The sequence below is a fragment of the Neocloeon triangulifer genome, unplaced genomic scaffold (assembly GCF_031216515.1).
Source record: "Neocloeon triangulifer isolate White Clay Creek 2 clone unplaced genomic scaffold, ASM3121651v1 ptg000003l, whole genome shotgun sequence".
NCBI classification, from domain to species: Eukaryota; Metazoa; Arthropoda; class Insecta; order Ephemeroptera; family Baetidae; genus Neocloeon; species Neocloeon triangulifer.
In genome coordinates, this window is record NW_026775546.1 from 11,215,634 (window position 1) to 11,243,540 (window position 27,907).

Below are 27,907 nucleotides of genomic sequence, written 5' to 3' on the forward strand. Positions count from 1 at the left end.
TAAAGTGAAAATTACACGCGCCATTTACCCTTTCTCTCTCCTGCGTCATTCCCTCTTTCTCTTGCGCACCCCGATGAAAAATTCAACTGCTCTTATCATATGAACAAGAGAAGTATAGTGTGTGTGGAGCCGGTTGCATATGAGCAGGCGCGATTTGCCCACGGCCAGGCTTATCACTTGACACTCGGCACACATCATTCACGCTCGGTGCGAAAAGGCCCTTCAACAGCTTATTGCCAGCACTTTGGCGCGCCGGAATCCTTTTTACTCTTGGTTATTCTTGCTCGCGCGCGCAGATAAGGAACAAAAAGCGGCTAGACGCGTCAAGTCAATCTCGCTGCAGACACCGGAGAACTCGGCGACAAGGAACTTTGGCTTATTTGATTTGCTTCGGTTTTTTCTTGCTCGCTCCTATTGAGAGTGAAAGTGGTTGCCGACCTTTGATGCTCCTGACAAAGAGAGTTTTATTGTAAAAGAATACAGAAAATGGAAAAATGAAAAATATTCTATTTTGAAATCTAACCAGAAAAATTGAACTTGATTACAAGTTACTTTCTTTTAATATTTTCTTGCAAAAATACTTTTACGTTGTTCTGTAGAAAAGAAGTTAATCATTTGAGGAAAAATTAATGAAAAGCAAAGATTTTCTCTTTTTATAATAAAAAAACGACACCAACTTTGAGCAAGAACAGAAAAAGTAGTACAAATTTAAGATGCTTCATTGAATTTTCTGTTCAAATAGAGCCTTTAAATTTAACCATTCTCGTTTCTTTTATTTGAAATTTTTAATTTTATCAAATAAATAAACAAATCTTTTCTGAATATTTTTTAAATTTTTTATTTTTCAATGAGGACCGACATTAATTAAATAGAACCTTTGAATTCTTAAAGAAAAAATAAATAAATAAAAAATGATTACAAATACCCAACGATGACAAGGCCAGTTCTTCACTTTGACTACTTTTATCCTTCTGATTTTCAAGCAATATCTGGAGTAGAATTGTTATTGATTCCAAAAATTTTGTTTCTATTTAGTCATTTTAACTAAATTTGAAATTTTCATGAATAGAATTCCACTTTGAATTCGAATATTCATTTTTGTACCTATAGCTTTTTTATAGCTCCTCTGCTTTCATTCTTCTGCTTCCACTCTAAATTGATCATTATTAAAATGTTTGTTTTTGAGCTCGGCTTTAATAAAAGTTTCTGCCTTTTTGTTGCCGAAAGAGAGATACACCATCTGCTTTTTCGGCGCGCACATTAATTAATTAGAGAACGAGGTGTGTGTAACGAAAAGCAAACAAGCTCGCGGGAGAAAAGAGTCTCGGCAGCGAATAATTAGTCTGCGGTGCGAAAGTATCTGGTGCTCGGTCGCGCCATAATCCTTCCAGTTGAAATCCCAATCTGTCTGCTCACTTCCAAATTGGATATCCCGCGCGCACACCTCGAGGGCGAGGGTTTTGCCGCGTCAACGCGAAACAAAGACGCTGACGGAAAAACCAATTACGCGCATATTAATTAATTTCATACCTTGGCTCCCGCCGCGCTTCATTTATTCGCCCTCATAAAAAAGGAGCTAGAAATTCTGATTCCGCGTTTGTTTAAGTTCGAGGGGCAATTTTCTTTGAGCGATGCCTTTCGAGGCGAAATTGCCGAAATAAAAGGGCGGCGGCGAAAGCGAGAAATTATCACCTCGTTACTTCGGCCTGCTGCGGCCGTATCGTGAAACGTTATGGCCGCTGTAGAAAGCTGGACATTAACGCGGTGGGCGTATCAAACACACACCCTCCAGCACGGTAGCGCAAAAGTGGTGAATTTTATCTTCTGACTATGCTGGATGGGGCCGCAGGGGTTGGCCAAGAGAGAGCGCGCTGAAGGATAACTGGACAGCAAGAAATGGAAAAAAGTAGCTGCTGAGCTCTCTATCTCTTTGTTGAAACAATAATAAAAATAAAATATGCAAATACTAACGAGCCCTTGAAGGTCGTGTACCGAAAAAGCGTGCCCGAAAAACATAATTTTATTTCTTGTAATTTTATTCAAATTAATTTTTTATAATTAAATACGCAAGTTTTTTAACAAGTAAACGTGATTTGGAATGCAATTGAACCTAAGAAAAGATGTGAAAAAGGCCAGCCCAGTTGGGTTTTGAACCCGGCTGGGTAGGGTATCGCAGGTCTGTCTACCGTACAGACCCAAGAGTCCTACTGTGCGCGCCTCCACCCACTGGGCTGGCCGCTGCTCCAAAGAATGTGCTGAAAAAAATCGGCTTATCAACAGTGACAGGCCAAACAAGGTTCGCGCATCACAACAATGAAACATTACTTTGATTGTTGTTTGAGCAACTTTTGCTTCATTTGTTGAGATCCTTGTTGGCGAATTTAGAAATTCTTTTTGGTGGCTATTTAAATAATAATTCCGGCAAATCGCTTTACATGTAATTTGCAGGTTGTGTAAAGAAAATACGCTTAAATTAAAACAATAATAATTCAAAAATATGCAAAAAAATATCGAGCCCTTGAAAGTCGTGTACTGAAAAAGCGTGCCCGAAAAATATAATTTTGTTTCTTGTAATTTTATTCAATTTAATTTTTTTTAATTAAATACGCAAGTTTTTTAACAAGTAAACGTGATTTGGAATGCAATTGAACCTAAGAAAAGATGTGAAAAAGGCCAGCCCAGTTGGGTTTTGAACCCGGCTGGGTAGGGTATCGCAGGTCTGTCTACCGTACAGACCCAAGAGTCCTACTGTGCGCGCCTCCACCCACTGGGCTGGCCGCTGCTCCAAAGAATGTGCTGAAAAAAATCGGCTTATCAACATTGACAGGCCAAACAAGGTTCGCGCATCACAACAATGAAACATTACTTTGATTGTTGTTTGAGCAACAATCACAATTTTGCTCCACTTTGAGATCCTTGTTGGCGAATTTATAAATTCTTTTCGGTGGCTATTTAAATAATAATTCCGGCAAATCACTTTACATATAATTTGCAGGTTGTGTAAAGAAAACACAGTTTAATTAAAATAATAATTATTAAAAAAATATGCAAACAATATCGAGCCCTTGAAGGTCGTGTACCGAAAAAGCGTGCCCGTAAAATATAATTTTATTTCTTGTAATTTTATTCAATTTAATTTTTTTAGTTGAATACGCAAGTTTTTTAACAAGTAAACGTGATTTGGAATGCAATTGAACCTAAGAAAAGATGTGAAAAAGGCCAGCCCAGTTGGGTTTTGAACCCGGCTGGGTAGGGTATCGCAGGTCTGTCTACCGTACAGACCCAAGAGTCCTACTGTGCGCGCCTCCACCCACTGGGCTGGCCGCTGCTCCAAAGAATGTGCCCAAAAAATCGGCTTATCAACAGTGACAGGCCAAACAAGGTTCGCGCATCACAACAATGAAACATTACTTCGATTGTTGTTTGAGCAACAATAACAATTTTGCTCCATTTTGAGATCCTTGTTGGCGAATTTAGAAATTCTTTTCGTCGGCTATTTAAATTATAATTCCGGCAAATCGATTTACAGTAGCTGCTGAGAGCAAAAATTTAAAATTTATATGTACCTCAGCTTTACAACTTTTCCGATGAGAAGAGTCAAATTATTAAGTGACTTGTTAAAAAGTAAGGAGCTCAAAATCTGAATTTAAAAATTTCGTGATTGGAGTTTTATAATTTGAATTATACACATTTTTTGTGTATCTTTTAACAATTATTAAATTCAAAGGGATTAATTAATTTGTGTGAATATCTAATGATATCACTTTTTTTCAAATTTTTGTAACTGATTTTCTCTTGGTTAACTCTTATTTATTTATTTTTTAACCTACATTTCGAAATCAATTTGATCAACGGAATGAAAGAATTAGGCAATATTTCACTTAAAGAGAAAAATGAGTTAATGGGCCTGTTTAAACCTTCCATCAGGTTAATCAAACACATTTGAAAGGCAGACGTGTATATATTGCTGTTTCTTTATGTGATCATTAATTGGGGAAAATTATGAATAAAGAAAAAAAAATCATTTCTGGTACCCTCTTAACCAACTGATCGAAAGCATAAACAGCAGCCGTTTCTTCGTTCAACCCCATTCCGAACAGTCTCAATTCACACATTTCCGTTTTTGCTTTAACGGAGCCAACATAAATTAATAACAGAGGCGCCTTGGCGACGACAAGAAAAGGGCTTATAGGTAATTGCAAACACACGTCTCCAGACGGCAACACGAGAAACGTATTTTCCGGCGCAGTCACTTTTTGCAGCCTCTTGTCATCGTTCGTTTGCTCGTCGCTTAATATTAAACGCCAGCCAGCGCGCCTTGCTGACGTATCAGCAGCTTCTTGCGTCCAAATTAAATTAATGCGCGGATCACGACCCGCCCGTTGACAATGTCTCTCCTCGTTTGATCGCTCTTGGCAATCGAAAGCACGTCCTTGAGTGCCTCCGAAGAGAGGATCAAAGATAATATGCGCCATAAGACCGCCCGTTTTCGTTTGCAATTCAAAGCCTAACTGCGCTCAAATTGTATTTTCACCGAAATATGATTTTGTTCCAGGTCGAATTCCTCAAAAAACGGAAGGAGGAGGAGGACAGTCTACAAAAGTGAGTACCAAGAATTTGCTTTCAGAATTATTAATTTATTATGAATTTGATTGTGAGCAAAAATTTTCCCCTTTACGAACTTTTGTATTCTTTGCTGGAAATCATATTTGGGCAGATCTTTGTAACAAAAGATTTGTCTGGCAAGAAGAAGGAATTAATTCGGTGGTTTCGGTTTCGCCCACTTTGAAAAATAAGTTTTTCTCAAACTTTCATAGAATCCTGTCTTTTAGCAATTTATAATGCATATAATTTAGTTACAAAAATTAATTTTTTAGTTTTTTCTCATTCGCTTCAAAATTCATTGATGGATCTTGCATTTTTTTTCAGTCGCATTCAGAACATGAGAGACTAAAATGCTGAATATAACTGTTTTTTGTTTCATTCACAATTTGTTCCAACTTTATTTTTTCACATTTTTTAAATTTCTTGCAAATTTCAAATTATTCATTTGATTTTCTACTTATGTCAAAATAGTTCCTAGGGAAAAAAATTAAAGCAATAGAATTAAGCGCTATTTATTTTTCTAGAAAGATATTTTAAATTTCAAACTAAATTAATTTTGAAATCCGTGCTGTCATAAATATTTAAAAACTATTATAAAAATCCTCATAATTGATTTAAAATTTAAAATCACAAAAAAAACTAGCTTCCTTTAGCAAAAATTTCACGTTGGGACATTTTCAACTAAAATTTTGATCTGAAGAAATTCCTTTTTTCTGAGAAAATTGAATGTTTGTCTATAAATATTCAATATCAGATGCTTCCGTCGTAATTTTTGAATTTCCTAAAATAATTGACGATTTTTTATTTCAAAACATCAATTGAGGGCAAGTATATGTTTGTACAATTTTGGCAGAGAACATTGTCCATCTAGGAAAATGACACACTCGACCCGTTTTGCGGTGCTAAAGTCTGTACACGCGTTAAATCATCCCGCGCCTGATTTATAGTTTCCATTCTGCTCCATTTTATGGGTTCATTTGTGCGCGCACCACAACAAGTCTATCTCTCTGACGTTCTCGGCCGCTTGTTCACACAAGGAAATAAAAAATATAATAAAAATTACACCTCCCCTGTAAAAAGAAAAACTCTTTTTGCCGTAAAGAGGAAAATTTCCTTTTCAGTAAAAAAAACCACTCTTTTTTCCGTCACGTTCCAAACATCCTCTTTTTTCACAAATTCTTGCTTCTGCCATCAGTCAGCGTGTCGAATTTTGAGCCTTTAATTTCCCACAGCAGCAAATCCTCCCAACACCTTGCGCTCTTCTCACTACGCGCGGTGATGGAAAAGCAATATAAATTCTTGCTTGCTCGTCGACGCCCGCCCGCCCGCAATGACAGCACAATAGCAACACTCACTCTTTTCCACTTCTTCTTCTCTGCGGAGAGCGAATTTTCAGCCCGAGTGCGTGGCTGCCCGAGCGATCCGCCGATCGTCGAGAGGCAGATTAATCATCTTCCGACTCTCTTTTCCCCGTTTTCGGTGCCGCCTCTCTGAATACTGAATGAAATGAGGTGCATCCTCGGCGTGTTTTTCCTTCGGCAGACAGACACTCTCTTTCTCCCGAGGGTGGAATTGAAGTGAATCGTCCTTGGAATTTCCATTTATGGGTCTAATCAATCACCCTCTCAAATCCTCTGAATGGAGATGGTTGCAGTTGAAAAAATGTATTGTGTACTTTTTGATTCATAATCTACGTTGATATTAGTAGCATCAAATATTATGATAAAAAAAAGTCAAATCGATGCATTTTTATTGAATTTACTGCTTTTTATAATAAATAAAAATTAAATAGTTCTGGTTTATTAACTATAAAAATGGCTTAGAAATAATTAATTCTATTTAGTTCATGTTAAAAAATAAATCAAATCAATTTGAAAAATAGCTTAATTTGTAATTAATTGAATAAAGTGAGGGTTTTAAAAATATTATTTTGCATTCCTGGCTGTTTTCTTAATTAAAACAACATTTTAAAGAAAGCACAAGTTGTTAATTTGAATTAACTTTATTATTATTTTATTATAAACTCTTTTCTCAATATATCAGATTGCAAAGAGGCTGGAGGAACTTTTATTTTAATATTTAACAAAAGCTTTTAATCTTTTAATCCATGTGAAGTTTTAATTGAACTTTAGCGAAATGTGATTTTACACCCTGAAATTTTCATGAACTTTGAGAGGTTGAGAAGTAAAAATCAACGCTTTCTGCGTTCTCTTAGATTTTTTTACATTATTAAACAATGTAATTTTATTACTTTTTAAAACTAAAACGTGATAGTTGTAAAAAAATCTATCTTGGGCATCTAAACAATATTTTTATGGCATTGTGCGGAATATTGAAAATATCCGCACGGCATCCGCATTTCCGGGATCCATCTTTGTCAAAATGCAAATGCTGGTCGGGAACGGGATTTGCGGCAGCAGAAGGTCCCGCATGCATAATAGAGTGCGCGTAATGCAACACGATAGCCCACGCAATCGATAGAAATACGACCTGGCGAAGCAAAGAGGCTCGCTCGTGTGAAAAACGGCGCTCGCCCGAAAATTTTCCCACCACTCGGTGCGAATTTATGATTTTCCATCGCGACGGTCGGGAATAAAAATTTGTCTCTGCGGTCGTTGTTGGTGTGGTGAAGGGGCCGCTGCCGGACAAATAAATCAGGCGACTCCTCGCCCGAGCGCAAATTGATCGCTCCAACCGATCTTTCGGCGCCCGGAAATAAATTTGCCTGTAAACTGCGCGTTCTGAATAAATATTTGCACCGATATATCTTTTATTTGTGAGCTCTTCCCACGCCTCTAAAAGCACGCTCTTGAAATAAATAAGTCAGATTTAACCAATTTAATGAGGGTATTCTTGATCAATTGAAAATTAGTGAATATTACCAAGCTCATTTATAACCACTCTAAAAGGATTAAAACTGACGGAGGTGAAGTCTTGATTTAAACTTGGTGTTTCAATAAACCCGTAAGTAAATATTAATGAAGGCAAGCAGGAAAGCTATGCTGTAATTTCCGAAAATTCTGGTTCTTTGAGAGGCTGGGAAAATAGCTTCTCAATAAACTCTCAAATAATAATCAGATTATTTGAGAGGAAAAACAAGCTTTTAATGCGATTTTATTTCCAAAGACATAAATAAATATAATGGAGATTTTTAATTTCAGATGATGAGTTTCCAGCTCCCTAGAACTAAAAAAAACCTTTTTTTCGTGTAAGTTGTCGCGAGCATTACACTTACAATAAACAATTTGAACGTAGAAACTCTACCTTTCAAGCAAAGCGCCTGCGAAACTCTTGATATGCAACCTGCTGTGCAGCCGAGACGAAACTGTTGCATACTCTGTCACCTCAAGTCGTGAAAAAAATGAACTAAAAATTACTTGCGAACAAAAAGTAAAACGTTCAATTTCTTTGAACATTGAATGCAAAGTTCTTGTTTCCCACAATAGTTTCTTTTGAATCGAATTAAAATTTTCATGTTATGGAAATGTTTTATTATAAGATTAAAATTCAGGTAATTTTACGTGGTTGATTTAATAAAATAAAGAAATAGTTGTTATTTAAAAATCGCCTTGCTTGTAGTGGACATTATCTGGAAATCGATTTTGCGACCACTCTTGCCGCAATTAAGACCCTCCAACCCTTAAGAGCTCCTGTAGAATACATGTGCGTCGCAAACAGCGAACTGATTAGCAATTCCCAACTAGCCGAAACTTTCAAACTTGAATCTTCATTGCAAGTCATGCCTGGAATTACATTTGCCGGACATTCTGTTCCCATTAAAAATACATCAGCGATGAATGGGGCCAAAATCCTCCTTCAACAAGGATAAAAACTACAAAATTTAATCAATCGGATTTAATACTTTTTTATTATACTTGCAAATCTAGATAAGTTTTGTTTATAAAACTGCCAGTATTCAATATTTACTTTCCTTTCTTTAAGTGGTAAAATAAATTTGCTATAAAAATTAAAAAATATGCAGCAACAAAACATATTTTCTATTCAGGCCATGAAAAGTGTGATAAAATTTCAATTAATTAAATATCTCTTTGTTGAAACAATAATAAAATAAAATATGCAAATAATAACAAGCCCATGAAGATCATGTACTGAAAAAGCGTGCCCGAAAAATATAATTTTATTTCTTGTAATTTTATTCAATTTAATTTTTTTTAATTCAATAAGCAAGTTTTTTAACAAGTAAACGTGATTTGGAATGCAATTGAACCTAAGAAAAGATGTGAAAAAGGCCAGCCCAGTTGGGTTTTGAACCCGGCTGGGTAGGGTATCGCAGGTCTGTCTACCGTACAGACCCAAGAGTCCTACTGTGCGCGCCTCAACCCACTGGGCTGGCCGCTGCTCCAAAGAATGTGCCCAAAAAATCGGCTTATCAACAGTGACAGGCCAAACAAGGTTTGCGCATCACAACAATGAAACATTACTTTGATTGTTGCTTGAACAACAATCACAATTTTTCTTGATTCGTTGAGATCCCTGTTGACGAATTTATAAATTCTTTTTGGTGGCTATTTAAATAATAATTCCGGCAAATCGCTTTACATATAATTTGCAGGTTGTGTAAAGAAAACACAGTTTAATTAAAACAATAATTATTAAAAAAATATGCAAACAATATCGAGCCCTTGAAGGTCGTGTACTGAAAAAGCGTGCCCGAAAAATATTATTTTATTTCTTGTAATTTCATTCAATTTAATTTTTTATAATTAAATACATAAGTTTTTTAACAAGTAAACGTGATTTGGAATGCAATTGAAGCTAAGAAAAGATGTGAAAAAGACCAGCCCAGTGGGGATTTGAACCCGTCTTGGTGGCCCCGCAGGTCTGTAGGTACCTTACAGCCTGAGAGTCCCACCGTGCAAGCTCATTACCCACTGGGCTGGCCGGTGCACCAAAGAATGTGCTGAAAAAATCGGCTTATCTACAGTGACAGGCCAAACAAGGTTCGCGCATCACAACAATGAAACATAACTTTGATTGTTGTTTGAACAACAACCACAATTTGCTCTGATTGTTGGGTCAAATTTAGATATTTAATTTAAATTTTTTTCGGCGGTGATTTAAAATTTAATTCCAGCAAATCGCTTTAGTTATATTAATTGCTGGTTGTGCGCAGAAAACACTGTTAAATTAATCAATAATAATAATGATAAAATATGCAAATAATAATGAATCCTTGAAGATGTCTGAAAAAGCGTGCCCGGAAAATATTATTTTATTTTGCAATTTTATTAAATTTTATTTTTTTTTTAATTCAATACACAAGTTTTTTAACAAGTAAATGTGATTTGGAATTCAATTGAACCTAAAAAAAGATGTGAAAAAGACCAGCCCAAGGAGGTTTTGAACCAGAAAGTAAAAAGTGTACTGTTAAATTTAACTAGAAATTTTTTTTACAAAAAAAGAATGAATGTTTCCTTGAGTGATTTTTCTAGCCAGACATAAAAGACCGTCCGACCTGATGCAGCCATCATTTCATTACAGCGAAATACATAGAATCACTTTCCGGTCGATGGCAAGGGACGCACATAATATTTACGTCATGGTCTAGAAATGACGCCCACTTGTGTACGCGCATCTTTCATCATTTTTCAATCATCCCTATGCTTTGAAAGACATCTTCTTTTTTATTTTCCTGATATGTTATTTCTCTCAGAGGAACTGCCCGAGGCGAAAAGACGCTTCCGCTCGCTCTTTCTCAAAAGAGAAAAAAGAGGCTTGGAGGGCTATTCATAAACGGACAGATAAAGTGACCACTTTTAAAAATTCATGCTCGCGCGAGATGTGAATGGCGGACACTTGAGGCTGGCACGCATTTCCTATGCAAGGTGCACAAAAAGAAGAGGGCCTGCGCGCTGAGATTAAAGTGCAGATAGTTTGACCAAAGGCCGGCCACTCTCTTCTAATATTGAAGCCCTTTCTGTACATACTGTGAGCTGCTGGGCACACAAGAAGAAGAAGAAGCAGGAGGAGGAGGTTCGCTGGGCTGCGGTGGAAAATATTGAAATAGCTCTACTTTCCAACGGTCAGTTGAGAAGAAAGTTTTTGAGCTACAAAATGCTGTGCTTTGTTTTGGCTTTTGTTGCGAGCCTTTGATGGAAGTTTCTTTTGACCACTCGGCTGGAGTTTGACGTCACCAGAAGAAAATTAAATTCACTCTAAAGCGAATAAAACCAAACAGAAATTCCATGACAAATTTTTGAAAGACGCACAAGGTTGCATGATAAAAATGACAAATTTTCAATCAATCACTGGTTTTGGGTTTATATCATTAAAAATTAATCAGGTTCTAGAGAACAGTAAAGTTGGTAAATTATTATCTCTTAATTCGCTTATGATTTTCAAAAAAATTCGGAAGCTTCCTCAGGAAATTAAAAAAAATTTCAAACATTATAATTTATAAAATTTCGATTTGAGCGAAAAAATAGAACAGTATTGAATAATACATTTTTGTATTTATATTTGATTAAAATACTAAGACTAAGTTGAATTTGATTATACCTCAAACTCCTCTGAAATTTCAAATTTTGTTAATTTATTTTTTTACATTTTTATTGTAATTAAATGAAGATTTTATGCGCTTTTATGACATACCCCTTCAAAAGTTAATTTTCACCTGTCACGAGCATAATACAGAATTAAATGAAAAATAAAAAGAATATCATTTGGAGCAAGTGGTAGCTTAAGCGGGTAATTTGCGCGTCACAAAAGGGGTCCATTCATCTCACGAGTCTCACCGGCCCTCTGGAGAGTTTCTCGGTTGCTGACCCTCTCGCGCTCTCCTGCCGCTTTTTGCAGGTTCCTCTAATTTATATCAAGGCATTATAAATCTTGGCCTGAACACACAAGAAAACCCACTTGGCTGCACAAGAGCGGCATTCCGGCGCGCTGCTGCCGGGCCGTGGAAAAAATATTACATTATGTCACCCGTCGCGGGACAAGAAGCTCCTGCTTCGGCAAAGTTTTGCACGCACAAATTGCGCCCATATATTATTCCGAAATTAAAAACTTGCAGCGCGGAAAAGCAGTTTCGTCCTCTGAGCTTATTACGGCCCGAGAGTGATATTTTATATCGCGCTACACCCGGCGTGTGTAATTCCAAAGTAAATTTATGAATGCTGCGCTCCGCGAAAAGGTCTCGTTTTTTTAATCTTAATCCAGCTAGTTTGAAAATGAGTCGGACAAAGAAAGACAGCAGCGATGTTTACTCTGCCATTAAAAAGCTGGCGTTTTCCCAGTCTCGACGGATGTTAATTGAGTGGTGCTTCTTTACGCTCGGATTAATTGCACCTTTCTTTTCTCTCTCTCGCCGGAAAGGACAGAATGTTTCACTTAGCGTCATGAACACGAGCATGTTTCCACCACAGTTGATCCTTTTTGCGTTTTAACATTTCCAACGTGAAAAGAAGCTTATGAGTGAGTCATTTATCTATAATATGTGTTTACCAGAACGAGCTTGAAATAAGGTCAACTCGTCGTAACGAGCTTCCTTTTTCTCAAGTTTCTTAGAAATTTCCAAGTAATAAAAAAATAAAACACGTGAGATATTAAAAGAAAAATGTGGAGTATTCAGAATAAGCACCGGATTGCAGGTTGAAGACGAGCATTAAGAAAAAAAAAATTAATAAAAAAATAAGTTTTATTTCTATTTTTAGTACTTCATGCGTAAATTGTTGCTATTTTTATTTTATTTCAATGTTTTTGATAAAATTTGAATTTTAGTGATGGTTGAATTATTCATTAAAACAAATTCAAGATAATCAAATTTTTAATGAAAAAAATAGCAATGTTTTGTATTTTTCCTAGTTTCAAGTAAAAAATATTTCAATAATTTTGCAAAAGCTTCAGCTTATATATTGAAAGTTCATTCCCAGCATTACAGGCAATCTAATCAATTGATCTCACCTTTACAAATTGACTAGATATAATTTCTTTAAAAAAACTTTTGTCAGCAGTTCTTTATGTGGGGCCAAGCTTGCGAAACTTTCTTTGCACTGTCCACTAATTGAGTGTCACTCTCTGCGACACCGGCCGACGGAGCGCGACGGGCTCATCGGAATCTCATTTCGTCGCCTTCGGAAACTTTCACTTTTTGTTTGTGCTGCGAGTTGTTCATTTCCAGGCGCCGAAGTTACGGTGCGATGTTGCAGAACAAAACCTCATCATCATCGCATCCGCGCCGCCCCGATACACAGCCCTTGTTTCCCCTCGAATGGGCAAAAATTCCGCCCTCTCCGCCGGAATCATTTTCCGCCTCAAGTGCTGCTGTGCCGGATTAGCCGAGGCGGCGCGTGTCTTGCCGGACCACGATTTGGATACACATTTGCACGTAGTCCCACGGATTAGAGCGTGCGTGGTCCTCCAGGCTGGAGGAGGTCGTGCAAATACCAGGGAAATAAGGAGGAGAAGGGTTTCGGAATTGAATTTGAGCGAGCAAGGGGCTCAAGTTATTCCGGGGGTGCTATTATCAGGATGGAGAAGCTGCAATAATCTGGATGCAAAATCCGAAATCCCTTTTTTATACCAACAGTGAGGAGCCAAACGCACACAAAAGAGTTTTAAAGCTTTACTATTCTGTGATAGAATCGTTCAAGGTAATTATTATAATGAAAATATGTTTTGAAGAAATTTAAATCTGAGGTTTTTAATACCAGCAGAGGTTTTTCTTCTCTGTGAAACAAGAAAAGACTAAAAAAACCGAACGAGGGTAATAGAATTTTAATTCAAACACCACTGGTGAAAGAACTTAATAATCAAGTTTTAACTTTATCTAAAATCTCATTTTATTATTTATTTGTTATTTTTTTTTAGAACGGAATAACTCTATTCTATACGGTTTATTAAAGATATTTATTCATTTTATGATACAAGTCCAGCCAAGCTCGAAAGCTTATCGGCTGGTGCTCACGCTAACTGACGAGCAATTTGCTCGCCAGCTATACAACTAGCAAAATATGCACAGAATTATTACAAACAAGTGTGTCATAAGCTAATTCATGGACAAGTACAATTTTTTTATTTTCAATTTCACTTCCGTCTTGGTTTGTAAATTTTTTAATTCCAGTGGCAATAAATTCCACAACCGTGGCAAAATGAACTGAGACGTTCGATCAAAATATTTGTTCTTACTCATCGGTTCTATTACAGGATTTTGTCGTAACATTCTTGTGTTATGCGAATGGGTATACGGTACACCATGGTCCGAATCAAAATATTTTACACATAACAAGTTTATTTCAAAAATTTTATCAACCGGTTGAGGGAAGACTTTTCTACAAAACAATGTAAACAAAAAAAAACTTGGAAAATCCCCCAAAAGTAGGCTTAAATTTCTATACACCAAAAAGCAAAATAATTTTGCAAACAAGCACTCCGTTCTTTATTGTTGTTTATTCTTCACAAATCAAGTCAAATGAGCAAAAATTCATATTTTGTTTTTGAAAATGATATCCAGAATGTTTTAGTACTTGTTTACAAACTTATTTTGCTTTCAGGTGAATAGAAATTTAAGCCGGCTTTTCTCTAATTGGGGTTTTGAGTTGTATATTCTGTTTTGTTGAATTGTCTACTCTCAACCCTTTAAACCATAATTATTCTATTCTATAAATGACTCAAAGAAGCCATTCAGAATAAGCCACATTTAAATTCCTTGTTCAATGTTATAATATGAGTCATATGAATCATTCCTTGAGCATAAAACTCTTGTACAAAATTGCTTTTGAACAGAAATTTTTAAAAATTTATATAGTATAAAAATGAAGGTTTAATAAAAATTAGGAAAAAAGGCCGGCAAAAAATTAACTCGAACCATTATTGATCGATAAAAGCGAGTCTTACATAATTTTACACCTCCTGTTTTTCAAATTATCAATTTTGAATCTAGTTATTTTTGTTTTTACGTAAATTTTTTAAAAAACTTTTGTTTCTATCGAACTATTTCGGAGCTAACATGAGGAGCAGCTGGAAAGAAAATCGATTGATTGGCTGCGGCTTCGTCTCTGCCATGAACGTGTGTTTTCCAGTACGTCTGTTTGTGTAGCCGCTTTTTGTCCTCTCGGCGCACGTATCTGATCAGCCAGCGCCGGAATTGGGCTCCGGCAACGCGCACCAGAGGAGCGAGAAACAAAGGCGCGCGGCCGGAGGTGAATTTACACCTCCCGCCGGCAAAGTCAACAAATTTCGCAGCCAGAGACCGTGACAGGTGTTGCCTTTTTGCGCCGCTCTCCGTTCCTAGCCGAGGAATACAAAAAAGCCGGTAATCGCCGTCTGCCGATCTAATTTCTGCTCTCGTTCCGCCGAAAAGGAAACTAAAGAGGGAAAATAAAAATCAACTTGTGAGGAGACGATGTAAAAAGAAGAAGGGTTTTTCTTCCCTTTAACAAAAATGTTCAGCGCCAAAGCGAGAATTCTTCCGCCTTCTTTGACTGTTCTTCTATTATTTAAAGACAGACAGAAATCGCTTTCGACAAATTTCTCGCTGTTGTTCCTTTTCGTCTTTCTTTCTTTCTTTCTTTTTTTGTACAAGAACGTCGTCTTGAGACAAAAGTATAAAGTCGTGCTGCACGACGGTCCAGGGACTTAGTGCACCTCCTCGTGGGATTTGTAATGGCAGCTTCAGAGAAATAACTCTTGTAAAGCGGGTGTTACAAGTGAAGGAAGAGAGAGAAACGCCGCACACGCTGCCGCTGATGGGCCGGAATTGAGAGACAGGCCCAATTTTCTCTCATCTCTTCAGCTGACGACGTGAAATGAGCTATTTTCCCCTTCAATTCCATCAACCAGCTTCCAAACAATCACTGTTGCTCTTTTTTTTTGTCAGTAAAATGTAAAATTTTACTGCTTTCTTATTAAAGAAAGTGTGGATAAAAAAAATCGATTGCTGCCGTAAATAGAGGGATTTATGCGAAGAGCGTGAGATGCTTTTGATTGTGGGCGTTTTAAATCTCGCCTCCCTCGATGAATTATTCATCCATCGTTGGCAGCCGCGCTTTTTGCTTTTCTCCTCCCCGAATAAGCTCTTTTCAAATTCAGCGAATTCCTTTGGTGATGATCATAAATAATTTTGGTGAAAATTGATTAATTTTACTCATTCAGAGTTAATTTGATAGCTACAAAATATTTTATTTGGTAATAAATTGAAGGGGACAATTTCAATATTTGAGCTAAATTTTTAAAGCAAAAAAACTAGAATTTAGAAATTATTTATGAAACAAAATTCGTTACTACCCTTATCAATTTTAGAGTTTTGCTAGAAACTATAGTCTGGAAAATAATATTTGAAAAATTTTTATAGAGGGCTCAACGGAATGCTAAAAATCCTAACCAAAAGAAAATTAAATCCAATACAATGTAAAATTCAACAGTGGAAATTAGACTAGATGCTCTGTTAGAGCTTGCAAACGTTAAATATTAGGTCATCTTAAGTTCTTGTATTGATTTATTTTCAATTCAAAAAATGCCTTTCCTTTGCAAATTGTCATCATTAATATTTTGCTCGAATTAACATCAGCAGGAGATTTTGTGTCCCTTAAAAACTGAGTCTGATGAGGTAGAGGCAAATGAGGGATAAAAAATGTTGTTTTTGTTATGGCTGGATGTTGGTTATGTTGGATGGAATGGGGAGAAGGATGTTTGCTGTACATTAAATTGGAATGCAGGCATGTTGGCAATTTGAATTACAACAAAAAACTCGATATTCTTTTCACCGACTTAATTTTTTTTAATTACATATTCTGCTTACCATCAGCAATATCCAGCAGTTTTTATTTTACAAGCTAGAATTTTTTTAATTTAGTTGGAATTCTGTTCAGCAAAATTCCACATGCGTTTAGTGGCTGTTGTGCGAGTGCGCGTTCCACGTAAATTGTTATGTTGAGTAATTCTTTTTCTAATCAATTAATCAATATATGGTTTCGCAAAGAATTGGAATTGCAATTCTGGAAATTTTACTTCTTATTCCTACTGACAGGATGCATTAAAATTTTAAAAAATACAATAAAACCAATCCCAAATTTCCTGTAGCTGTACAAAAAAATCAAGGAGTTCAGTTTAAAACTATTTTGTAAATAAAAGAAAATTATCTCTTAAGATAAAAATCTGTTCTTTTTTTATCACGGAATTGGGCAAAGAACTATTTTATTTCAAAAGTAAAAAATGAGGGCAGAAAAGCTCTAGGAAAAAGTTGACTATATTCTAAATCTTGGAGGAAAATGTAAAAAAAAATTAAAACGTTTTTCTCCTTCTATCTCATTCTCTTCTCCCTTCTCCCCAGAGATGAAACAGAGTCGTGCCTTTGAAGAAAAGAGAGAAGGTGATAAATAATGCACCAACAAATAAACATCCCCGGTGCACAATGGAACCAATTAATTCCGACTGTGTTTTCGTTCCATCCACTCTGACAGGATCCCTCTCATTACGGCCTTTGATGTAGTCGGCGCTTGGAAAGAACACGGGTAAAGAGATAATTAAGCAGCTCGGCAGATGTGCGCGCGCGATTTTTGGGTTTGTTCCCTCGCAGGGTGGCACCTGATGCGACGAGCCTCCCCTGTTGTTTTCGCCCTCGGCTGCAAACATCCCCAGCTGCGGATTTGCCGTTGTAATTTCGTCTGCTCAAAAATGTATGTGCGCCGAGCAGAGCTGCGGATTAAACGGTTATTTTGGGCGCTGCTGCAAATTCAAAAGAGTGGAGTTAAAATAGAAAGCTTCCAGAAAAGGAAAATATGCTTCAAAAAAGAAAGCTTTTTAAAAGATAAACAAAAATTATCTCAAAATCATTTTTATAAAATTTAGTTTGATCGTTGGTCCTTCTGTTTTTATTTCAGCAGGAAGAATAAATAATTAAAAAAGAGCAATGTTGTTTAACAATTTTTCTCAATTTTCTATGAAATAGAAAATTTTTTTAAGCTGATAAAATCGCTAAAATTCTTATGTAATTAAGATTGTGAGGAAATTGATAAGTTTTTTGAACGGCAAAGTTTTGAGGACGAAGAATATTATGAAACAATTTATCGAATCAGTTCACGATTTAAATAAGCTTTCCTTTCCATTTCCTTGGAATTGCTCTGAATCACTTAATGAGGGATTGAAAAATCTTTTAAACTGCAAATTCGGTAAATTCAACACTAAGGTAAATAAAAAAATTTAGGCTAGACTTTGGCTAGAAAATCTTGTTTACGTTATAAATAAGGCAAGATATGATGTGGAAAAACCACATGGCTCCCGAATCCATGCAGTACTATCATCCGGCCAGTATAAATCAGCGGCGGTAATAGAGCTGCATTATCTGTAGCACGGCATTTGCAAGGTAAAATAGTGTCTACCGCGATCTATCTCCATTACACGCGCCGCCTCTCTCTGATAATAAAGTCACCGGCGTATGTAAATTTATCAGCCGCGAATATTTCATTGTTTATAATAGCCTTTGTTTGTTATATAATTTATTTATTGCCGCGTCTCGACGTTATCGCGTCTAATTTATGTCTCGGTCATTTTTCGAAGCAGCGCCAGTGTATATTTTCAGATGTATTCATAAATTGCTTCAAATCATTCTTATTTACTGAAGTTTTTTGTATTTACTTTACTTGATCATCTGCAATGATTTATGTTTTAAATTAAATTAAATGAAGTAGACTTAAATGTAAAATTAGACAGAAATTTTTAAAGCCAAAAAGTGTTTCTCGCACAGTTTCAGTAAATCCACGTAAAAACCTCTCAGAAATTTATGATTGATTAAAGATGGATCCACGGAAAATCCTTCATTTCATTAGACTTGCTTTTTGTAAAAATTTTTTTTTATTACCTGGAAAATAAGGTGAATTGCTACAAGAAATGTGTAAAATAATTATTAACCAAAAGTTCTCTTGAAAAACAAATAACTGATAAATATAAAATAATTATGAAAAAAGTCTGACAAACATTTTTATTTCTTTTAGAAAAATTATCAATCCTATTTGATTAGAATTTTCAATGCAAGTTAGTAAGTCTTTATTCAGGCCATAATTATTATTATTTTTAGCTGCATTTTTTTTTAACTTTTCAAATTGAATCTGTCCCTAAATGCCCCCTTTCCCGTCCTTTCTTTCGGTTGCTTTTTGACGATGGCAATTTTCAGAATTGGAAATGAAAAGATTCGCGTCGAATGGAAAGATTGGCGCGTCGTCTCATTTGGGTCGGCTGCTTTTGTTATCGCCGGGTGCGAAAAGACTACGGCACAGGAAATTGCCTGCTGCTTTCTTAGTAAGTCGCGCGTATTCGAATGAAAGAAAAAAGGACGTTCGCGCGCAATTCCCTTAATTAAATCTGCGCTCGCTGCGACGGCTGGCCAGACTTTTTATCTTAATTAGAAACGAATTGAAGAGCAGATTTTAATCACCCTGGCTCGCGTGGAGTTTCGCCCAGTGTGAGTTTCGTATGAATTCGGGATAGCAGGCGAGAGGTGGGTTTTAATGAGGCTTCGCGTAATTTGGCCACTAAAGTGAGGTTTTGCATGAATAAACTCAGCGTGTGGCACATTTTTAGCCACTTTGTTGGAAAATGAACGAATTTAATTCCCGAATGAGTTCGTTAAGTTAAATTATATATTAAAAAAAATATAAATAAATATGTTTATAAATCTAATAAATATTTTTCCAATTTTCCAATTTTAATCTAATGAAATTTTTGAAATCAATTGACGGTGAACGGTGAACTCCAAGATTGAAGATATTCCTCTGTCTAATTACAGTTGAGCAAGGCATGATTTGATAATTATATTTTTTTTAAATTCAAAATTGTTGTATTTGGAAGGATTTAAATTTCAAGTTTGCATTAAAGCTTACGTTCTTAGTTTTAAATTTATTATATAAGAAAAATATTTAAAACAAAATTCAAATATAATATTTAAAATTTAAAAAAATATTATTTTGAAAATGAGTTATAAAATATAAGTAAATTAAATTATCATTTTAAAACTTGTAACTTCATTTTATTATTATTTGTTTTTCGATAACCTTTTTTCTGGACGAGGATAACTTCAAATTTACCTGCCACTTGAGCGTTCCTGTTGCAGCAAAATACTCCCCTATTATATAATTATGTTTTGAAGCTGCGTCCGTCTCTCGCTGAATGCAATTGACAGTGGTAGATCGTGTGCACCTTACTGGTTGGTCAGCTGCAACAGACAATTTCAATTAGCGCTGCTGATTATACTCTGGACTAGTGCGCTACATACAGTAAACCGGCTTAATGAATGTGCGCTTGCTGGATTACCTACAGGAGCTTTTTCAAACCAAGACTTGATCCAGCTGCATTATATCTGCACGGGATGAACAATATTATAGAGATAAAATAATCACAAAATCGAAACTAATGAATCTGCATTAGTTTTCATCCTGCCAAGGCATTTAAAAAAATTTTTGCCGTATTATTAAAATAGTAATTATCATTTCTGTCAGTTACATCTTGAGTTTTAGCATTTTAGCAGAAAAATGAAAATGAAAATCTTCTCCAACCAGGTTTGAAACTATCTGAAAATTTTTTTTTATGGTTCTCTTATCATTTTCTAATTAATTAAATTTGCATATCTGCTAATCTTAAATTAATTAAATATTTAATTTAAGTGTCAATATGTTTTATACAAAATGTTGAAAACTTCAACGGAGTTTAGTTTAAAAGTTATTCTAACTGTATTGATACTGCAATCTCTCATTCTTTAAGGAGTTTATTTCTCAAAAGTTGTTTTATGAACTTTGTACAAAACTAACAGGCATTTTCTTAAATGAAAAAAGTTCATAGAACACAAGAATGATTGGAAGACACAGGAAAAAGTGCTCACGAGTCCACTTGAACTTTTATATTCTCGCTCTCGGGGGGCGGAAACCTCGCGGCAAAAGTGTTCGACTGCAACTCTGCGTGTTTTGTTTCCGCAGAAAGGCCGGCGGTATATTTCATTAAGGTCACTTCATCATCAAACTTCTTCCTGGTCGGAGCAACTTTTCCTCACAAAATGAATTTCCTTTCCCCTCTGAAATAATAGCGGCGCACTCTGCAGAAGTTGCAGGGAAAGTTCACAATTCGACAAGCTCCGTCCGCGCCTTTGATTCTAAAACAAGGGGAGGCGCGTTAATTAACCAAATGGCTTCCAGAGTTCGTCAAACTCTTTGCAAAATTGGCCACGCGATTTTAGACCCGGGGTGATAAAATTAAAGTGCCGTATGGAGAAAAACATAACAGTATAAGCGGCGAGTCATTTTCATTTTTAGTCTGCCTTTGAATCTGGTGCGGCGCCAAAAATAAATTTATGTACCAGAGCGAGAGAGGTGGCTGCCGGCGCACATAAAAGAGTGAGTGAGTGCGTTTGATGCCAACTATTCAATTTTTCATCTGGCGCGAGGCGATGCCATTTGAGAACGATCGATTCCCACCTTGCTTGGCACACGACTCGGGATGAAAAAAAAATCCTTTAAAAAATCAAGCTTTTCTCACCAAGGGCCACAGGTTTATGGAGCTCCCAGTAAGAAATTGCTCCATGGGGAAAAATAGGAGTTGGAAATAATGGAACTATTTTTTTCCGAATTCCTTTCATTGTTTTAAATTATTTAGGTAATTATAGCCCAAATTTCCATGTGGAGAAAATCAATTCACAAGATTTCTAACTTTATTTAACTCTGCAAGTGTGCAGACGTGTCGAAAGTAATGAATGAAACTTAAGAATTCCTGGCACATTACGTTTGTATTCAAATTCATTAGCTTCAAACCAAATGTATCTAGCCTTTGATGTTCCTAATATTGGCCAAATTTAAGCTTTAAGCTGACTTCTTGCCTTCAATTGCTGTTTTTGAAATCAAATTGCAAAACGGCAAAGTTCAATTTCATCTCAAATGAATTTACTTTTCTTTTCAAACCTAAGGTAAGCTCAAGTTATTATTTATTTTATTTTTTGCTCTGGAAACTTTTTTGTCCCAAAATAATTTCAGTCTTACATTAGTATGGAGGAATTTCTGAAATTTTTAGTAACAAAATCCTAGAAATCAATGTACGTAAGCATTCATTTATCATTTTTTTAATTTTATCTCATAAAAGTCAATTTTTTAAACCCCCGCACATTTCAACAAATGGGGATTATTTAATCGCATTTTATTTTATATCTTTCCCAATCGAGAACGTAAAAAAAGAGACATAAAAGCCCTCTGATGATTGTGGGAGAGCAGCTGCAAAAAGCGAGTTAAGCCTTCAATTTTTAATCAACCCGTTGGAATCCCGGAGAGGAAAAGCACGGAAAATAATACCCCGGCGTTCACCGCTGGGAGTTGAATTGCGTTCGGTGCGAATTTTAGCACGCTCGCAATCAGGCGGCGAGAGAAAGATGGTCGTTATCCTCACGCCCATGCAACAACGATATTCGATTTCGAATCATGCCTCGCTGCCGAAATTAATCCCCGGGATCTAATCCCGCCTTCGCGCACGTGCTTTTCATACGCGCACATGAATGGCACCAGACTAAACACTTTCATCAACAGCCCCGCAGAGAGACAACACATGACCGACAACAAACACGCATAACCGAATATCACGCTCTGAAATGCACGGCATTCCCATTTCTCGCTCTCCGATGTTTAAATAGCCGTGCCAGGAGATTGATTGTGGCGCTATTAATATACGCACAGGCACGTGTGCGAGACACTCCAGGATTTTTAGGGAGGCTCATGATCTAGATGGAGGCATAAAAATTCTTTCAAAACATTCCAGAGGTGTTGGAATCAAAAGAAAATGTCGTCTTAAATTTCCATTTCCAAGCAGATTAATTTAATCCATCCGTATTTTACTCCTTCAATTGTTTTCTCGTGAAAATTTTGTTACATAAAAATTATGTCAAAATGATTGAAAAAAATGTGTATGGTGTATTTGAAAAGTAAAAATTGATTTAAAGTTTTTATTAAGACATTTAAATATTTAATTAAATCAAGGTATGCTCACTCAGGCTTGTTGCACTCAGGGTTTGAATCAGTGGTGGGGGAAAAACAAATGACTAGCGCTCCCCATTGCCTATGTACCACAAAAAGCCATCATGTTTAAGTGGAGTACGATATTTGAAAATTTAATTATTTGATCTTTTAATATTATAATTTTTAAATAATAATAATTTAATAATAATAAATAATAATAATAATATCTTTTGATTAATGTGAATTTTTTCTTTTTAAGATAATTTTCCTCTCTATTATGTAAATTGATAATTTTATTTGAATGTATGTATAATGTACCTGGGCAGTAATTGCCTTCTGATACAATCAGTAAAGACACTTTGCAACTAAATAATTTTAATTTTTGTAAAAATTCTTTGGGGAAACTCGTTTTTAAATTATTCTATTTAATTCAAAAATAATAATCTTTTATTGCAAAATATATAACGAACCAATCAATTGCTGATTAATTCCCTTTGTCTCTGCAAAGACCAATTCCACTAATTAACAATCAATCTCGTCACTTGTGACGTATCTGCACCGGCCGGTCGTTCCCACCCCCAGCGCTAATCATATGCGCCTGCGATATTTTTCAATAAAATACCGCTCTGCTGGCGTTGCCCGGCGCCATTAATTTCGCCGGCTCCAGATTTCCACTTTGCTGTTAATTAACGCCGTGATTGATGGTCGAGGGCTCTCGCGCAGACCGCTGGCGGCTGCGATGACAAAGTCACTCTCACATGATTTATTGAAATCGGCGCGTGCTTTTTGCGACAATGTTCCAACTAACATTTACTCGATCCGGCACGAATGCTGGGTTCGATGCGATGATTGGAAGTGAAGGGTTGCTGTGTCGCTTAAATAATCATATCGGATTGGGAAAAATGCAATTAATAGCTCAAACAAAATTGATAATGATGACGACTGGATTAATCAATCGCGCTAATTGATGTGGTAGCCATTAAATATCACATTTAGTGAACAATGCAGGTGGGAATTAAATCCTTTCATGTTCTGTTTATTTGAAATAACATTAATTCTGACAATGAATCTTTAAAAATTGAATTATTTTGATTAAAATATGTTTGTGATAATTCAATTGATAATTTGAAAAAAATATTAATATTAGAAAAACATTTTATTGTTTTTTTTTTCCTTTTTTTGAGGTTTTTATAATTAAATTCCTGGACTTATCAGACTTTTTATGGGCTCTTTACGTTTTGAGTGTTTTTACCTGAAAAATTTCTTAATTTTGGCCATTTTAATATAAAATTTTAACCTTCAGTCATTTTTATTAAAATGACAAACTTTTCACCAGTCTACATAATTATAAAATTTAAAACTTCGTGTTACGTGTTTTTAAAGTGCCATTAGCAAACTCCATCAAGCTCTCCGCACCTGTGTCAAAATCGACATTATTTCAAAATCTCTCAAATTCGAATTGACGCAGATCGATCGCGCCCAGCCATCCGTAACAGCGTCGCTGCTCCACACATTGTTGGACGACCAGACGCATTCATGTCATGCAGGGGCCATGTTGTATGCAACCTGCATTGCGTGTATGTTCCACCCTATTATTCTGTCGACGGCACAAACTCGGGAGCGGCCTTTGTTTCCCGAGACTTGAACCGGCGCGGGTTGCGTAACTCGCACAAGTTGCAGGTAGAAGAGCATTTCGTTGTCTTCCCTCGTCAGCGAACAAGCAGGTCTTGTTCCGCCAACTTTCACAATGGCACCACCCGGCCATTACGCGTCTCGAACAGGGGATGCTTTTCTGGGCAAAAATAATTTCCCTCCCCGAATTCTCGCAGCATAGAGATGAAGCGCCAGTCAATTAAGCGAGTACATTTGCATATTCTACGCTTAGTTTTGACTCCCGAGACGCAGTCAACCGAAAGTTTGGATTGATTGGTTGTCGCGTGTGAACTGTGAAATGGCATTAGAGAAAGTGGATTCGATGAAGGGCGACGCACTTGACGGTGCGAATCGAGGTCTAATTTAGCTAATTGAAACTGGAATCGAAAGTTATACTTGGCTTGAGCAGCTCAAGAGTGTTAAATGGGAGGAGAAATATGAATAATTTTCACGATTTTGAAAGTTTAATTTAAAACTTTAGAATTAATATAATTATTAATTTACAAATTCTATATTCATTTCAATATATTTTAATAGATTTTTTTTAATCATGGAACTGTTTCTAAAAACTTTAGCATCATCAGCATGAAATTTGTGTGACATTATTTACGTTGGTTTTTTTTTAAGCTTCAAGCTACGTATCCATTTATAGTACACAATATTACACAGAGAAAAATTGTGATCATTTTCAAATAGCCAACATTGTATATATTTTAAAAACAAAGTTATTTGGCTCACTTTTTTATTTACCAAACATACAGACGGGTTAATTTAGAGAAAGCCCACGCAGTCTCTGTAAAAGGCTCGTTTGAAAAAACCCTTTTATTTCCGTTACTGGCGAATAAAATGCTTGCTTTGATCAATCAATTGCAGAGCAAACAAAGGTGTATAGAAATTTATGAGCAATTTCAAACCAATTTTTCTTTTCGGAAAATAAAAGTGATCTGATTCAACAAACCATGCTAAAATTAAATCATGTGGCAAAAGAGTGGCCATATTGTCTATTATAGTGGAAAGTGCACTCCACTGTGCCGATAAGTCCCACGTGTCCATTAATGCTCTGTTTTTTCTTCCTTTTTTACATTTAAAGCGTGACACAGCCAGCTCTAAAATTAGGCCCGCACGTGAGCTTACGAAAAAAGGAGGGTATCGATTGCCTTCAGTCATCAAAAAGTGCATTAGGGAGGGCGGTGGAAACATAGCAAGAGTGTTACTTTTTCCAACTCGCTAGGTAAACAGCGGCTGTAAAAAGGGGAGCGGAAAACTCGGCCGTATATTAATCAATCGCAAACTTTTACTACGTCGGATGAGAGCGGAAAATAATTAAACTTTGCGGTACGATACGGTGTTGGGATAATGAATGCACCGACGAGTCTCTCTCACAGACGCGGTGAGAGCAAAATAAACATCTCGTTGAATGCGAAAAACGACTCATTTTGTATTTTGCAATTTGCGGATATTGACTTCAAGCAATCACTTTTAATTGACTCGGTGCTCTGGTTCGGCTTTTTCCAAGAAGAAGAAGAAGTCAAATCCCTGCTGAACAACGAGAGTTTTTTTTCCTACTCGAAGCCACAAAGGCGGCGTGACCCGTGTTTAATTAGATTTGCCGATCGGCGCACTCGACGGAAAAGTCCCTTGTGAGCCCGTCCGCCGTTCCTGTTCAATAAGCCCCGCTTTTCCTCAACGTGTGTGTGTTCTCGGATCTCAACCAGTGAGGCGGATGCCCACGTGCACAACAATAGAGGAACAATTGCCCATGGGCGGAAATTTATTAAAAACCACGCTTTATTGCATAATAATATTTGCGTTGCTTCAAAAGGAAAAGCAGCTTTGGATTTGGGCTTTGGGGAAATCTTGTCAGGTTTTCCTCATGCTTTTGAATTTTCGAATGGATTTAAAATTCAAAGTGTTTATTATTAACAATGAGAGATAATTCCAATAAAATATTAAATTACATACTTACTTTGTATTCTGACAAGAGATTTATTCTATAAGTTGAATTAATTAATTTTATTAAAAAAAATCTTTAATGATCTTTCTTTAAAATTGAGCTTTTTGAATCTATGAAATCTAATGAATCACAATTCGAGCTGAAATTATTTGATTTCTTTGTTGTGTCAAATATTTCGCGAATTTTTTATCTAAAGAGTTTTTAAATTATCTCTTTTTAAAAATACGGGATAGTAATACATTCATTTTCCCTTTTTTCCTCATTAACCCTTCATTTCTTTTAGATTAGATCTAGATCAAATGTTGTGATTGCAGCTGGTGTTTGTAAGTGGACCCAATGGACCAAGCACAGACATTAAATTTGTGCGTGTTACTTTGAAATTTCGATTCAGAGTATATAATTTGTGAAAGGAAACGCCATCGAAACGAGGGGGCGGCGTCGGCACGCAGCCACGCACGTTTCGGATTTCGGAGATTTAATAACAATTTGTCTTGCTTCCCATTAGCGGCGAGAGTCATTTGTCTCCGAATGTCGCCGTTAACTGCGAACACCAGACATTAATTTATTGGCTTTATTAATTATTTCTATAGGCGAATGGGTAAATTATATGACTTTCCCGCAGAGCCCTGATTTATTATTTTTGGATATTACAGTTTTTGAGAAGAAAGTTTGATTTTAATTTGTAATGGAACCTCCTCCTGGGCTCCTTCTAATTGCCTTGCACTTGGAAAGCGGCGCACGTTCTCGGATAAAAGGCATTTTAATCAGCCGCAATATCAAGCGTGCGGCTTAGCAATAATCGTTCGCCTTCTATGAAAATGCACTTAAGTTGGCCAGAGAGCACCGGTCCATACTCGGTTCAATGGCTAAATTTTTAAATGCAAGACTACACAATTGTATAAATTTAACTTTAATTTAATATATAAAGAAGGCTTCAATTTAATTTAAATTAAAAGTAGTAATACTGATTGTGAAATCCATGCAAGTTCTATTAAAAGTAATTTAAGAAAGTCAGTCAATTTTATCAAATCTAGCAAAAAAGTTCACTTTTTCAACAATTTAATTTAATCATTGATATTGTGAAAAATAATGTTAAATAATAATTTAAATAATGTTATTTTAATTAACAAAAAATCTATAATATATTTGAACAGAATTTGATCCACTTGATAGCAAAATTTAGTAACCAAACTATGTTTTCTTTTGGTTTAAGCATCTTGCGGAGTATCAGCTGGTTCAATTATGAGGAGTTCGAACGGCCGCGTTAACACAATTCCCGAAAAGTTGTTTCAATTTCCGCTCTCACGCTCCTCTTGAGACTTGCTTGTAATTAAATTCCACCAAACAAACGCCCCCGCAGCTAATTTTGGTGCGAACGAGATGGAAGGAAAGCGGCAATCACTTTATCGCCTTGAGTGAGAGGCAGAAAAGAAGTTTGTTGCCCTTCCATTTTAGCCCCAACTTGGAACTAGAGTTGCGACCTCCTTTCCAGCAAAAGTGGGAGCATGTGAATGAAAATGGTAATTATTTTCTTTTATGGCAAATTTGAAAAATTGTACAGTAAGTTTTTTGCTGGAGTTCTTTATGAAGCTTAAAATTAAATTAGTCTTTTAACTTTAAAATTTCATGCAATTATGCAATTATTAATTTATTTTTCTCTCGCTGTCATTTTTATAAAAACTAAAAACGTTAAAAACAAAGATTTTGAATTTGGTTGAATTCTTCCTTTTTAAGGTTTCCTCTTGACGTGAGCGCG

At 36.1% G+C, this 27,907-nt stretch overlaps 1 protein-coding gene across 5 annotated transcripts in view; it reads left to right on the forward strand.

Moving 5' to 3' along the window:
• Positions 1 to 27,907, forward strand: part of LOC132205602 (protein O-linked-mannose beta-1,2-N-acetylglucosaminyltransferase 1-like) — a 166,188-nt gene that overhangs the window by 96,151 nt on the left and 42,130 nt on the right. For all 5 annotated transcript variants that reach the window (XM_059634751.1, XM_059634757.1, XM_059634754.1 and 2 more), the window contains one exon: positions 4,556 to 4,602. The gene's annotated coding sequence lies outside the window, so the exon portion shown is untranslated. The remainder of the gene's footprint in view (positions 1 to 4,555; positions 4,603 to 27,907) is intronic.